Below are 14,280 nucleotides of genomic sequence, written 5' to 3' on the forward strand. Positions count from 1 at the left end.
ATGAATACCGTTATTAACAATTTAACTTGTAATACGTTCGTTAACAAAAATAAAAATGTATTCACAAATTAATTTTGCATATTTTCCTGTTATTAATAGGTATGTTTCCCCTTATCAAAGATCTAAAATACATCACAATATAAATGATGAGGCGATTACCACCGCCCAAGAGCGCTCACAAAGCTATGACCTTTGTGAGGGAGTTACCGAGTTACCGACCTTCGAAGGTGGAAGGCTCTCAAGACATTCATGTTTTGAGTTTGAGATCACTCGCATGCGTTTGGAGGAACGGTGGGCGAGCGCACGTGGTACGTAGATGATAGCTTAAGCGGCTTTGTGACGCTGCAGCTGTTATCGCTTTTGAAGGAAGGATCTCTTTTTAACCGACTTCAAAAAAAAGGAGGAGATTATCAATTCGGCCGGTATGTTTTTTTTTTATGTATGTACACCGATTACTCCGAGGTTTCTGAACCGATTTACGTGATTCTTTTTTTGTTCGATGCGGGATGGTGTCGCATTGGTCCCATAAAAATATTCGGATAGGCCCAGTAGTTTTTATTTTTTGAGCATTTTTGTCTGTATTTGAAAATGTTGCAAGTGCAAGTTAGAAGTCAGTTGTTTTTAACGCAGTTATCACTTTTTAAAGACATGTTTTGAGTTAGTTTGAGTTCACTCACTTGCGTTAAGAGGTACGGCGGGCGAGCGCGCGTGGTATGTAGCGCCGCCCGCGTACACAGCATGCCGGGTGTAGCCCGCCACCTTGCTGGCTTGCTTCGTCAGCTTAGGCGAGATACGTCATGGTAGGTAGGGTACACAATATCGGTGAGGTGGGTATCTGGAAAGAATGCAGTTTTTATTTTTATATAATGGGTCATTTATTTATTTATTTAAAACACACTCTAACATTACAGTCTCCCAATACGATAGTGGTTACGATAGTTTAGTCATATATCTTAATTTCGTCATCCTAACAGTTCTATTCTAAGACATGTTTATAAAATGTGAATGTAAATAAAATAAATAAATAAATAAGACATGTTGATGTGGAGCCACTTAAAAGGCCACTTAACGTGAAAATTACTTATAACTTCTGCCAACTAATTCTTAGATTTTGTATTGTCTATGTACAATAATTAATGTAACATCGTCTTAATCAAAAGCCCATGACGTTCCCACTGATGGGACACACGCCCGTTAGGATTAAAATTTTTAAATGTATTACGTAATATGTTCAAAAAGGTTTTATTTTTTGAACCCACTTAAAATTCTGAAGTTATTTCAATTATTAACCGTAACCAGATAAATCTATTAGAAATAATAACTTCCTAGACATAAATCTGAAATATTCAAACCCATTTCCCAATGGACAAGGGACCTTACGTGAGAATATTTGAATAAGGGTGCATAATCAATACTAAATTACGTTAATTGTTTCATTAATGTTGATTTTGGGGAACACTTGATCATTTTAAGAATGTTTATTGTGACAAATAGCATTCTAAGAAGGTAGAGAAAATTAAAAGTTGAAGATATAGATACAAAAATGAATAGAGTTAAAAAATATAGAATTTTTTTTTATTACTCGTGTAATTATAGTATGTGTAATGCCGGTTTAGCAGAATTTATGCAAGAGGTTTTAATTGATCGAATAAATTAAAAACTCTTGAAATGAATGAAAGTAAATATGAAGAATAAAAATTCGCAACATGAAATGTAATTGAGCACCTGAAAAGTTGCAATAATTTATCTTCACATCATAAATCTCATATTTCCTACGTCTTCCACATATCCAGTATATTATATTCCCATAACGTTAAATTATTTGTGCCAAACAAAAAATCGTTCAGAAATTACCCATATTTTAACCCAATTCACGCTCGGTCACCGTAAGGCCGCGCGACCGTAAGCCAGATATGGCATGCATAACTCTCATATACCCTACGTCTTCAACCATCTTATCCAATAAATGTAATAGGTACCAATAAGTCACCGAAAAAACCTCAACGCTTATTTGTTCCAAATACAAAAAAAAATCGTTCAGAAATTACCCATATTTTATACCAATTCACGCGCGGTCACCGTAAGGCCGTAAGCCGTGCATGCCTTTCAGCCCTGCACTTCAAAACGCATATATGTTATCGCTTTGCATAGCGTATTAAAACGGCCCTTTTGAAGTAACTCAGTCAGAAATAGAGATTGAAAGCAGCTTGGTTTAGGATTGACCCGATTCGCGTTAAAAGAATTTAACGGTTTATCGAATATGAAAAATGGAATTGGCTTGTATGAAAGAGAAATGCTGGACTAAATATTTGGATCAAGTTTGATTTTGTTTCGTTTGGAAGTTAAAAATTAAATGAAGGTTTGGCCATATTCATAAAGATAATGCATGCGGTAGAGCCATGTTAATAAACAAATAGCCATACCTACTAATCCGTAAATAACAAAAAAATATTTTTCAAAACCCAATCATTTTCAGTCAAATTTAATCTATAAACACGATTATTAAATTGAACGCCTCAATTTATACTATTATGTTCTATTATTTCCTTTATCAACATCCTAACTAAATACATTCAATGTTATTGTTAAATTCAACAGAATTCCAAATTGTTCTATTAAGAACTGTCATAGTTAGAGCTAAAGTTAAGCCACGTACACAATGTGTGGAACTTGTCCGAACAAATAAGGCGGCATGTGCACGCTACGACTGTCATCAAACTCGCTCTCTCGATGCCCTAATGTTGGTATTACCGTTTTCAAAATAGCACTAATTAATTCAAATTTATAGAGCGTGGCAGAATTATACGTATTTTGAATTTGGAATTTCTTGGGATAGACAAAAAAACCATTTGAAATGTAAAGTATTGTGCATAGATAAAAATGTGTTACAATTATTTCAATGTCCATAATAAATTTCATACTCAGTCTACTTATAGATTTATTCCACGAACTAAGCTTTATACCTACTTGAAAAATTGGTGTTCAGAAATTTCTTAAACTTGAATATAATATCATTCATACTGCTGAAATGAAATCTGAAACTCTAATAACTAAGACATAACTCAAAAGTCAAAACATCATTCATAAAATATATGTAAATTAAAATTATCCGTAAAATTATTTTATGTATAAACAAGATGTGAATGCACGTGCTCTACATCAACTTTAAAATTCACGCCGTACTTCAAGTGACTAAAAATTAAAGCGGCGTTTCACCCGTAAACTATTTTGCCGACCGTACGAGGGAACTCCGCGCCTACCGCACGACAATAAAATGCATATTAGATAACAATGTTTTGTTGTCTGTACGTGTTTCGGCGTACGTGCGATCCCCGTATTAGTTAGGCCATTCGAAAGGCCTGTATGACTGGATATTGAGAATTGTTAGTTTAGTGCCAGAAGCTGACTGGAAATTGGCTATTTTCGTGAGAAATGTCATTGACTTTCGGTTGGCACAATTTGAGGTTATGTTTCGGCGGAAATATTGTTTCGGTAATGGTTTTATTGCGAATGAAGTTGATGCACAAATGTTATGTTACACGGAACGATATAAAAAGGCCGTGTAATAGAAAATTGTGTTGTCATGTGATGTGGAAAACATTTTAGCTTTTGGCAATCGTGTCAATATGCCAATGTGTGCATGAAATGAACAAATTTTGATAGGTTGGGAACATTGCGATTTATTTGATTTGTCCATCTGCTCCGCCCATAAACCAACATAGAGAAAATACCCAATCAGAATTATGTTATTAATAAAGCGTTCTAACTTTTAAACTGTTTTTAAAATATAATTTGCTTGAAACAGGAATTTTGATCTAATTATAATGTATATCGCCACATAAAACAGCAACATCCCGCGCTACTTTACTCTGAACATTTTTTACGCGATACACTTTTCTAATATTATAAAAACTTATTTTTGAAATGATAAATTCTAAGTAAGTTACCATTTGTATACCTATAGTCGATTTTTAAGGCACCTCTAATCCTCTCAAATCGTCTACTAAACTCTACCTACAAAGCGAGTATGATAATAAACAATGCATCTACAATATACTTCAATAATTAATATTATTTATTAAAAATATTGTAAGAAAGAAAATTCGCCTAGCTAAACAAACGCGTTAGCGTACTAAGTATTTACCTAAGTTTTTTCGTTGCCCCAAATCCCTGCCCAATTTAATTATCATTCCCTCATTATTTACCTCACAATGAGGACATTCTAAGCTCCACAACAATTAACGAGAAAAAATTACTTAAAAGCAACAGTCCCGAAACTCAATGAACTTGCTCAGAAAGTGCATTTGGCACGGTTTCCGCGCGAAGGGCGCCTTAATTGAGATACACCGTAATGGCGACCGCGGGAAATTGTTTTTGTTACAACTGTTTAATTGGAAATGCGTTATTTTATACATCAACCGTTTTTACACGTGCAAAAAGGGCTTCAACGCTCGAGTCGTGGATATTATTTTTTTCAGCTGGTGCCTGGTTGACCGATTTATTCGTATAGTTAGTGCTTATTTTTATAGTGATTCTGAAGTTATAATGAAATTAATATACACATAGGCTGAAATTTATTTTATTTATTAATTATTACTCTTTAATAAAACTATTCATGTGTACAAAGAAAAATACAGTTTAGTTTATAAAGTGGCCTTATTACTTAGAAGTGATCTCTTTCAGGCAACCGGGGCAAAAGCAAGCTTACTTAAAATTAAATCAACTCAAAAGAACAAAAAAAATTATTTTATGTTTATTTCCACCTAAAAAGCTACATCCACAAATCAAAATGAAATTTCCTTTTGAATCGTTAACAATAATCTTAATTGAAAAACGCCTACACCATACACATTCTCTACAATATTCAAAACAATTTACGCAGAATTAAAAAAAAGTAATAAACTTTGTTTTCATACTAACGCCACAATCACCAATTCATGTGTGGCAACACTAGGCTACGTAATCAATTTGCGTAATGGCAACATCTTTCACTCGTTTCATCTTTTGTTACCTTTGACGTCAGCAATCGAAGGTTCTAGATAATTAAATGGATTACGCTCGAAAAGCCTGAATTGAGTACAAAGAGTTGTAATTTTTCACACTAGCCGTAACTTTTTTGCTATCATTGCCAATTTGAATGGTAAAGCTGTATGCATATTTAATGTAAAGGTTAAATGAAAAAAGCATGTGGAATTTTAACAACCATTATTGATATTTTAAACGGTCTGGCTATAAAAAGCGAAGTTCGCGCCAAAACATCTAAAAATATTTTATTGCTTTTATTCTATTGTGTTGTCATTTTATTCTTTTATAAGAATAGAAAAAATATGATTGAGAACTCCTATTTAATAGCGACACTTCTAAGAAAGGCATTATAGAGATTTCTTCTATTTTCCGTAGAAATTTATCCGACCATTTTCAATTGGCGCCAAAGGAATATTTTAATTAGAAAGTGGAAGTAAAAGGGCTGTTAAAAATACAAATGTATCCTTCAACGAACGTTCAAAGGGACGACATCGAGAATAATCGAGAAGAGGCTTATAGAATTAGGGAACGAATTGTATTTTAAAACCCACTATCGGCCTAAAGATTATGGTGATTGCCATTTGTAAATTAGAACTGAAGTGTTTAAATACTGCTGAAGAATTCTAAAATATTCCGAGTACTTAAAATAATTATACGACACAGTACTTCTAGAAAATAAAGGTACAATTTTTAACGAGTAAAAACTTTGAAGGAAGACACTTTGATTGAAAATTGATACTAAAGAAGCCGGCATTAATTAAATCGATTGAGGCGGCTAGAAAACCGTACATCTATCTATTTCCTAACCAAACTAATTATCCCTTTACAAGATCAATGTGTTTTATCTTAAATGATAAATATATAAATTCTTTTAACATAGCTCTATAAAACAATAACTAGGTACATTCTAATACAAAACAGAACAAATTGGTCGTGAAATTAAATTTCGGCGGAACGGTTAAATTTTTGCTTACATTGCCCGAGGCAATTTTAGAGAGGGTTTAATATACAGATATTTGTCTAGGATCCGTCTGTACGTATAATCGATTCGTTCTCGTTACCGTCTGTTCATTGACGTTCAGCTTTGATTCCGTTTATTACAAAAGTAGAAATGGAAGAACGAAACACAAATCAATCAAAACATCTCAAAACTATTCAGTAAATTATATTATTCTGAATTAATAAAAATGAAGTCTGAAATTAACCTGAAAAAGAAAACCAAATAAGTTTTACTTTCCCCTCCTAAAAAGATAAATAATTGTTGATTTATTTGCCGAAGTAACAGCATGTTGAACACAAACACAAACCAAATCAAACACAATAACAATTAAAAACGGAAACAATTCGACATACCTACGAAACAAAACAAAACTCAGCAAACACGAGTGCGCAAAGTTTTACATTATTAGAAATTCTTCGAAGGCATCTAACAAGTTTTCAAACCAATATCTAGCTCATAGAGACAAAGCGAAAACATTCACTATAACAATTGCGTCCTTTGCTGACTGATATAAAAGTAATAAAACAAACCGCTCGAATTCCCCTTCAGAAAGCTTGGATGCCCCTAAAATTCTGAACTCCGACTTTTCCGGTCTCCCAAATTCCTGAAATGTGGTCGCTTGTGTGCCGAGTGCCGACGTACGTATACAGTATACATGCGTTTGTGTGCGCTCTTTGTTGTTTTGTTTTTCTAATTTTTACTGACGATTGCAAACCTGAATCAAGTTTGTTTGTTTATTTGTTTATTGAGTTGTAATAATTGTATCGTTCAGTGATGTTTTATAGCACACGTAATGTGAAAGTAAAACGATTAAAAAAACTATAATTATTTTAACAGTGTTTTTGTGACGTATATTATCATTATAATACTTCTAATATTATAAATGCGAAAGTAACTCTGTCTTTCTGTCTGTTACTCAATCACGTCTAAACTACTGAACCAATTTTCATGAAATTTGGAATGGAGATATTTTGATACCCGAGAAAGGACATAGGCTACTTTTTATCCCGGAAAAATGACACAATCCCGGAAATCCCACGGGAAAGGGAACTATGCGGGTTTTTCTTTGACTGCGCGGGTGATGCCGCGGGCGGAAACCTAGTATAGCAATATATTTAAAGAATCGTTGCAAAACAAAACAGAAAATTGTTTTCCTGACGATAAATTCTTATCATTTCTCATCCGTAATCAAAAATAAATATTCAACAAAAAGCAGTAAAACTAAAGCATGCTACGTGACAATCGTATTTTCAATTCGAATGAACGATTTGCGCGGAACAAAGCTCAGTTAAATATGGCGGTGAATATAAACTAACTCGTATATTTATTTGTATCAGCTTCTATCCCGTTCATTTCCCACGGGAACCCGGATCACAGTGTATCAATAAATGTTACTATAATATCATTTGACGGGAGTAATGCGGTAAATAGCTTCAAGTAATGTTTGAAATGTTAATGATTAAGGATGTGGAATTCTATTTTACAGTGGAAACATGAGGTACCAATAATACATTACTGACTAGTACGCGTTATATTTGTGACAACGAAACGGGAAATAAATACTTATTACTATACAGTTCAGTATTAATTAGAATCGCTAAATATAGTTGGTAGAGTAGATATAGATTTACCGTAGTTTCTGTTTATACCTAAATTAGACATAAATCTTGTACTTATTTGTTACCTATATATTAAACTAGCGGTCCGCCCCGGTTTACGTTTTCTCTACATAAGAACCATCCTCGTACTTCAAGGAATATAAAAAAAAAAGAATTAACGAAATCGGTTCAGCCGTTCTCAAGTTATGCGCTTACCAACACATTTTGGGATTCATTTTTATATTATAGAAGATTAAATTAAATTAAATTACTAATAGCGACGCAGAAAATTATTTTTAAATCTGAGTGCTAGAAGATTTCGTGTCCAGTACATATAATATTAATTTCTTTTTAGAGTGATTAGAGTAGTAAGAATTGGTGTTTGATGTTTATATTTTATAGTATCTCAACAAAATTACACAGCATTTCCTTTAAATAAACTCTCTAAATGAACACAAATGACAACATCCGTGATCTTTATGAACACTATTTAGTATATATCCTGAAAAATTATCTCTTTATAGTAAACCCACCCATAGTAATCCTGCTATATATAACATAGCTCCAGAAACCTACGCAGTAACTATTATTACAGTTCTTTAATAAAATATTTATATAAGCATGTAAAATGTTTCTATAGTATTATTTCAAATAGTGTTTTTACTAACTCTTTTCTGTATTTTTAGATCGTTCATAATGATAATATTCGGCAAGACAATATTTTCATTAATATGAAATAAATATGTGTATATTTTTTTAAATATAGAGCACAGATACTCACAAAATGGTTATGGGAATAAGGCGACATACAAACGACTAAATATTATGTTTTATTACTTCAACTGCCTTAATGAATTCGGTAAAGATTGTAAATAATGAATACCATAACAACAAGATAAGTGAAGTACATAATAAACTAACCTCATGATGATATAGTCAAACACATAACACTAGATAACGTAGGTACTCATATACTTTTTGCCTAGGTGGGATGATGAATCAAGAAGATAATTTGAACATAATATTATTATTACTCGTTAACACAATGATACTCAAGTCCGGGTTCAACACGGGTAAAAACAAAGCTGCTTTCTATATTAAATTTACTTTGTATGCCTTTTTATACTAAAATTGCGATTAAGGAGAAGCATGAAAGGCATACTTATATTTTGCAACAAGCTTTTCGCCCGCGGCTTCGCCTGCTTTGTCTTGTGTACTGAAACCATCCTCTTGAATTACTCTATCTATTTAAAAAAAATGTGTGCGTATACTAGTGTACACACGTAATAAGTAAAACTTCTTTATGACCTTATTTTTCAAAAAAAAAATTACTACGAAAATACGTCGAATCACGCGTGGTAGGGATAAGAAAAAGATGGTGCGTAACGGAAAAATGTCACGCGTAACGAAAAAATATTACACTAAATTTTTTTCCAACCCCGATAAGAAGTTTCACTTCGAAAACCGCATTAAAATCCGTTGCGTAGTTTTGAAGATTTTAGCATAGGTACATAGGGACATAAATGGACATAAAGGGACTTTGTTTTATACTATGTAGTAAAGAAGGAGAAGAAAAATACTCAAAAGAGTACAAAATGTTACAATACATACGCATATTTGTATCCATAACTTTTTTGTTTATGGTTATCTATAGTTAAATTAATCACCACTCGCCACCACCAATGACCACTAGTTATTGAAATTTACATTAAACTTTCACATACTTACTAATAATTTTAATAGTCTGCCTTCAGAAATTTCGCTTTCGTTATATCTAATTACATACGTCCTCACTAAATTATCAACGAAGCTGTACCCGTCCCGCGGGAGTACACGGCCAATACCTTCCTAAATTACTTATATAAACAAAGGTGGACACAATTTATGTCCTATATCCCATAAAGTGTATGTTACAGTAAGTGGATATCCGCTGTGAATGGGCAAGCCCGGGGGATAATATTGTGCGGTGATAAATATGACGTCATAATTTGTAATTTAAATCGTGTATCTCTTGTACATCTTCTAGGAACTGGGTTGTGTTTTGTTGACTCATATTTCTCATTTCAATTTTTGGATCATGACTTATTGGTGGTCATAAATCAAATTTTATATCTTGAATTTTTGTCTGCGCCATTGTATCGCTTTGAATATCGACATAGAGGAACAACACATTAAAATGAGTTAAAACAATGTGGTTCATACAGAAGCCCTTTTTATGACCTATCAATTCTCCTATACATAGAAAATTATTTTGATTATTGCACATTAGGTAAAATGTATCGTGCAAATTGTTAACAATATAAAATTCTACCATTAGCTATTTTCCGAACAGCACGTAGCGTATATTTAACATTTTCAAACGCTAAAAGAATATTGCTAACCAATATTCACAGCAATAAATCACGATCGACTTATCCAACGATCGCTGCAGTCCAAAAAAGCAGTAAAATAATTGTGCAGGAACTAACACAAAATGACAAGTCGCATGTATCAGGCTGCTTAGCTCAGCGGAAATAGCTACTAAGGCTGCCTGCATACAGGCCGGTAGAGGGACGTTTATTTTGACGACGTGTATTTGTTAACGGACTGTTCTATTAAACTAAATTTAGATAGCATGTTCTGAATTTAGGTTATAGTATGGTTTTTGTTTAATTTATAGTAAATAAACTGAGAATAGACCTAAAAAAATCGACAGCTAAGCTAGAAAACTTAATCTTTAATTTAAGAATCTTAGCTCAAATCTATAAGTAGGTACTTCACAAATGGAAGATTTATTAAACATATTCAGTGAACTCTTAGTTAATATCCAAGAAAACACAAGTTTAATTTAAGTATACTAGATAACCTTTGTTACACATGATTCATTTGTCTAATTCGGTCTTTAAAGAGACCCTTAAGTGACGAATTTTAATAGTTCAATTTTGTTGTAACATTTAGCTGTATGGTAAAAAACATAGATACCATTGACAGATACATATACAAATCGTTGTATTACCCACATCATTTATCACTGTATATAAAACTGAAATATTACACTTAAAAGCTTCACGTTTCAGCGTTCAGCAGTTGTCCCGCTCGTCCAAAGTCCACATTACATCGTTATCAAGATGCGACCTCCGCCGTTTCGTGTCTCTACGTGAACATTTTACCAGCATTTGGACGAAGCTGTTGTTTTTATCTGAGATTTTTGAAACAATAACCCGTTTGTCATCCGAATTGTGAGAGAGAAGTACGTTTTTAATTTATTGTGCAGCGTCAAGTATCTTGAATTTAGTGTTATTCGATGTTAAATACTAGTACTCGAATTTACTGTATTCTTCAATGATTAAAAGTATTAAGGCGGTAAGCTAGTACAAATAATAACAAAATATTAATGATATAAATGCATACAGGCTTACTACGACCTACCTACGCAGAAAAACGTATTTATATTACCTATATAGATGATTGTATTAAACAAAATAGTGTACGTACATTGATTTTATTTGTAAGTAAAAGTTAATTTCTAATTCATACTAATATGTATTATAAATGCGAAAGTAACTCTGTCTGTCTGTCTGTTACTCAATCACGCCATAAATACTGAACTAATTTGCATGAAATTTGGTATAGAGATATTTTGATACCCGAGAAAGGACATAGGCTGCTTTTTACCCCGGGAAATAGGATAGTTTTTATCCCGGAAATCCCACGGGAGCGGGAACTATGCGGGTTTTTCTTTGACTGCGCGGGCGATGCCGCGGGTGAAAAACTAGTATTGTATAACCAACATACGTAATCGATAAACAAAACATTTACATTTTATATGAATCTATTGTTATATATTTTTGGCGTTCATAATCCCAAAAAGTGTTATATAACCCAATCAATACAAATATTTAATAAAGCCAGAAATATAGTCCCTTTTATTAGTATCGCATCCAGTATAACTAATTGATTTATGATACAGCCAAGTCTCTCATATATTCCGGACGTTATTGCTATTTCGTTCATTTAAAATTAAAATTTAATTTATTAATGGTACAATGCAAGTTTTGGCATAAATCGTATGCAAAACGCGACGAATGCATTTCCTTAAACTCGAAATATGATATTAGGGTGCATTTGAAATGGTGATATTGAATTTTGTGTATGTGAAAGAATAATTTTAAATGTATTTGCTAAGAATATAATATTGTTTATTTTTGCAGAGTACTAGGTATGTGATGACCTTTATGCTACAGTGATTAGCGGGTTATCTATAGGTACACCGTGGATGTACCAAGAAATGAGAAGAAGAAAATGTGCCCACAAATTTAAAAAAATGGTTATTTACACGCTTTCTTTTTATTTATATTAAATGCAATGCAAATGAAAATGATTTCAATCCCACAATTTTAGCATATTTTTTTTTTTGTGGAACACGATAATTTTTTATTTTATTTTTATAGAGGGTTAAGACACAGATGATATGGGTTAAGACAGAGATATAGAGGAACACAGCTTTATACCTACATGAACTATGTTAATATTGAATTCGAGTGAATTCTTATAACAAATGTGCAAAATACACTTATTGAAATAAGATAACATTAATAATTTATCTTAACTAGCTTTTCTAATAAATTATATACCAAAACCTTCCTCTAGAATCAATCTATCTAGGTACTAAAAAAAACTACATCAAAATCCGTTGCACAGTTTTAAAGATCAAAGCATACACAGACGGTGGTAAGCGACTTTGTGATTTGCCTTTGCTTTCACACGAAATATAACCAATCCAGCCAAAAATGGACAGCACAGGGAAACACAAAACGTAGATGCTCATTTATTTATTTTAAACCCCCATTAAACGGAGATAAACCAATTCATATGTTAATGGCGAATTTTCCAAGATGGCCGAATTAATAAAAAGCACGTGGCATACTATTTATCATCATTAATTAAAATAGGTTAATGGCCCTACAGTAATGAAGCGGCCCGGATCGGATCGGATACCCATTTCTGACAAATGGCTAACGATAATTTGTTCACGAATATTATATTATCTTATCATTATTTATAGGATTATAGACCTTAAGACATCGTGAAAAGGGCGATGTGACATGTCAGAACTCAGGTAAACTATCATTTTCAACATTATATGCTCCTTTGTAAGATTGCAAAGGGTAAATCGTTATAATATTATATCGTTTAATACGTGTTTAATCTTCAAAAGATACTCTATAGTCTATAAGTATATTAACACAAAATTATAAAGTACTTCATAAATTATAGAAATTAAAATACACTTTGATTTCGTTTACATTAATATTAAATTGAAATTTGTTCACAAAATGTTAAGCGAAATTAAATAGTGAATAAATCTGTTTGAGATTTTTGTAAAAGATTTAAATTCCTCACAAACGTGGATATACACGTGTAATATTAATTTATCTCGTCAATGAAATTTCTAGAATATTCGACCATCCTTTTCTGTTGTCATTTTGCGAAACTCCGCAACAACAACGTGGAAACATAAAAAGTGCTTTATTTGCAAAAATTTTCATAAGACAACTCCCAACAAGGAAAAATTATTTGATGCAATACTAGTATAATTTAATTAATATTGGTGGTTATCCAAATCCCTATCCAATTCTACATTCAAATTAATATCAGCGATGATTTCAAATACCCTACAAAATGATGACATAGACACTGCCTAATCTATATTCATCACGCTCTGTCTAACATAGAACAAATCGAGAGTGAAAGAGACAAATCACTCGTCATTATTCCCCTCTAAGTGAAACAAGTTTCAGTAGACACGTCTACTCGTGGCGTCTCACAAAAAGGTGACACTTCTCGCTCCCACGTCAAAAAATGAAAGCAACTTTAAACGAGATGTTCGTAAAATATTCATGAGATTACCAAAGGAAACATTTACATTAATATACAAAAGTTTCAGATTCACACTTAGCTTGGAATATTCTTAGCAATATTTTATAATAGGATATTTGGATAATTGAGTTTCGGTATAAACGGGCCGGATCCATTGGAAAAATACAATCTTTGCGAAGAAAAAGCCTATTATAACCTTCTTTCGTAACATTTTTGTTGAACTTAAGTCCAAAGTCCAAAAGTTAATCGAGGGTATATAATATCTACTAGGTACCATAACATATTTAATATTCTCTTTTTGAACAGAAATACTGATTTCATCTCGAAATCGAAAGCATAGGTAATCAAAACATGTGCATGTAATGCTACTTCCATTTGTTATACTTATTATTCTCTCTGACACTGTAACAAAAAATGAAAAATAAATGTTAATTTCCAACATTACATTCAGTTCTTTTGAACGAACTATAACTTTTGAGTTATGATCTAAAAATTAATATAAAAGAAACGAGAATGCGAGCATAGAGTTATTGGATACACAAATCCGAATTTCCAATACAACGCTACAAAATTGATGAAACACATATTTTATTTATTAAAAATAGAAAATATTTGCAACGAACACACCTACATATAGAGCGAAATTTAAAATATCAAACGTTTTCATAACACCGAGCCAAATACATATCGTTAAAAATGAAAATATGCGTGTATATTGAAACGATAAAATATAAAAGATTTACAGTGTAGAGAGCAGGGTTAATTCGCAACAAGTGGAATTGGCATCCATGCGACTAG

General features: G+C 32.4%; 1 protein-coding gene across 4 annotated transcripts in view; it reads right to left on the reverse strand.

Moving 5' to 3' along the window:
* Positions 1-14,280, reverse strand: part of LOC123696509 (calmodulin-binding transcription activator 2) — a 166,425-nt gene that overhangs the window by 120,464 nt on the left and 31,681 nt on the right. For all 4 annotated transcript variants that reach the window (XR_006752088.1, XM_045642714.1, XM_045642713.1 and 1 more), the window contains exon 2: positions 678-835. The gene's annotated coding sequence lies outside the window, so the exon portion shown is untranslated. The remainder of the gene's footprint in view (positions 1-677; positions 836-14,280) is intronic.

Source organism: Colias croceus, chromosome 12 (assembly GCF_905220415.1).
Source record: "Colias croceus chromosome 12, ilColCroc2.1".
Classification (NCBI taxonomy): Eukaryota; Metazoa; Arthropoda; class Insecta; order Lepidoptera; family Pieridae; genus Colias; species Colias croceus.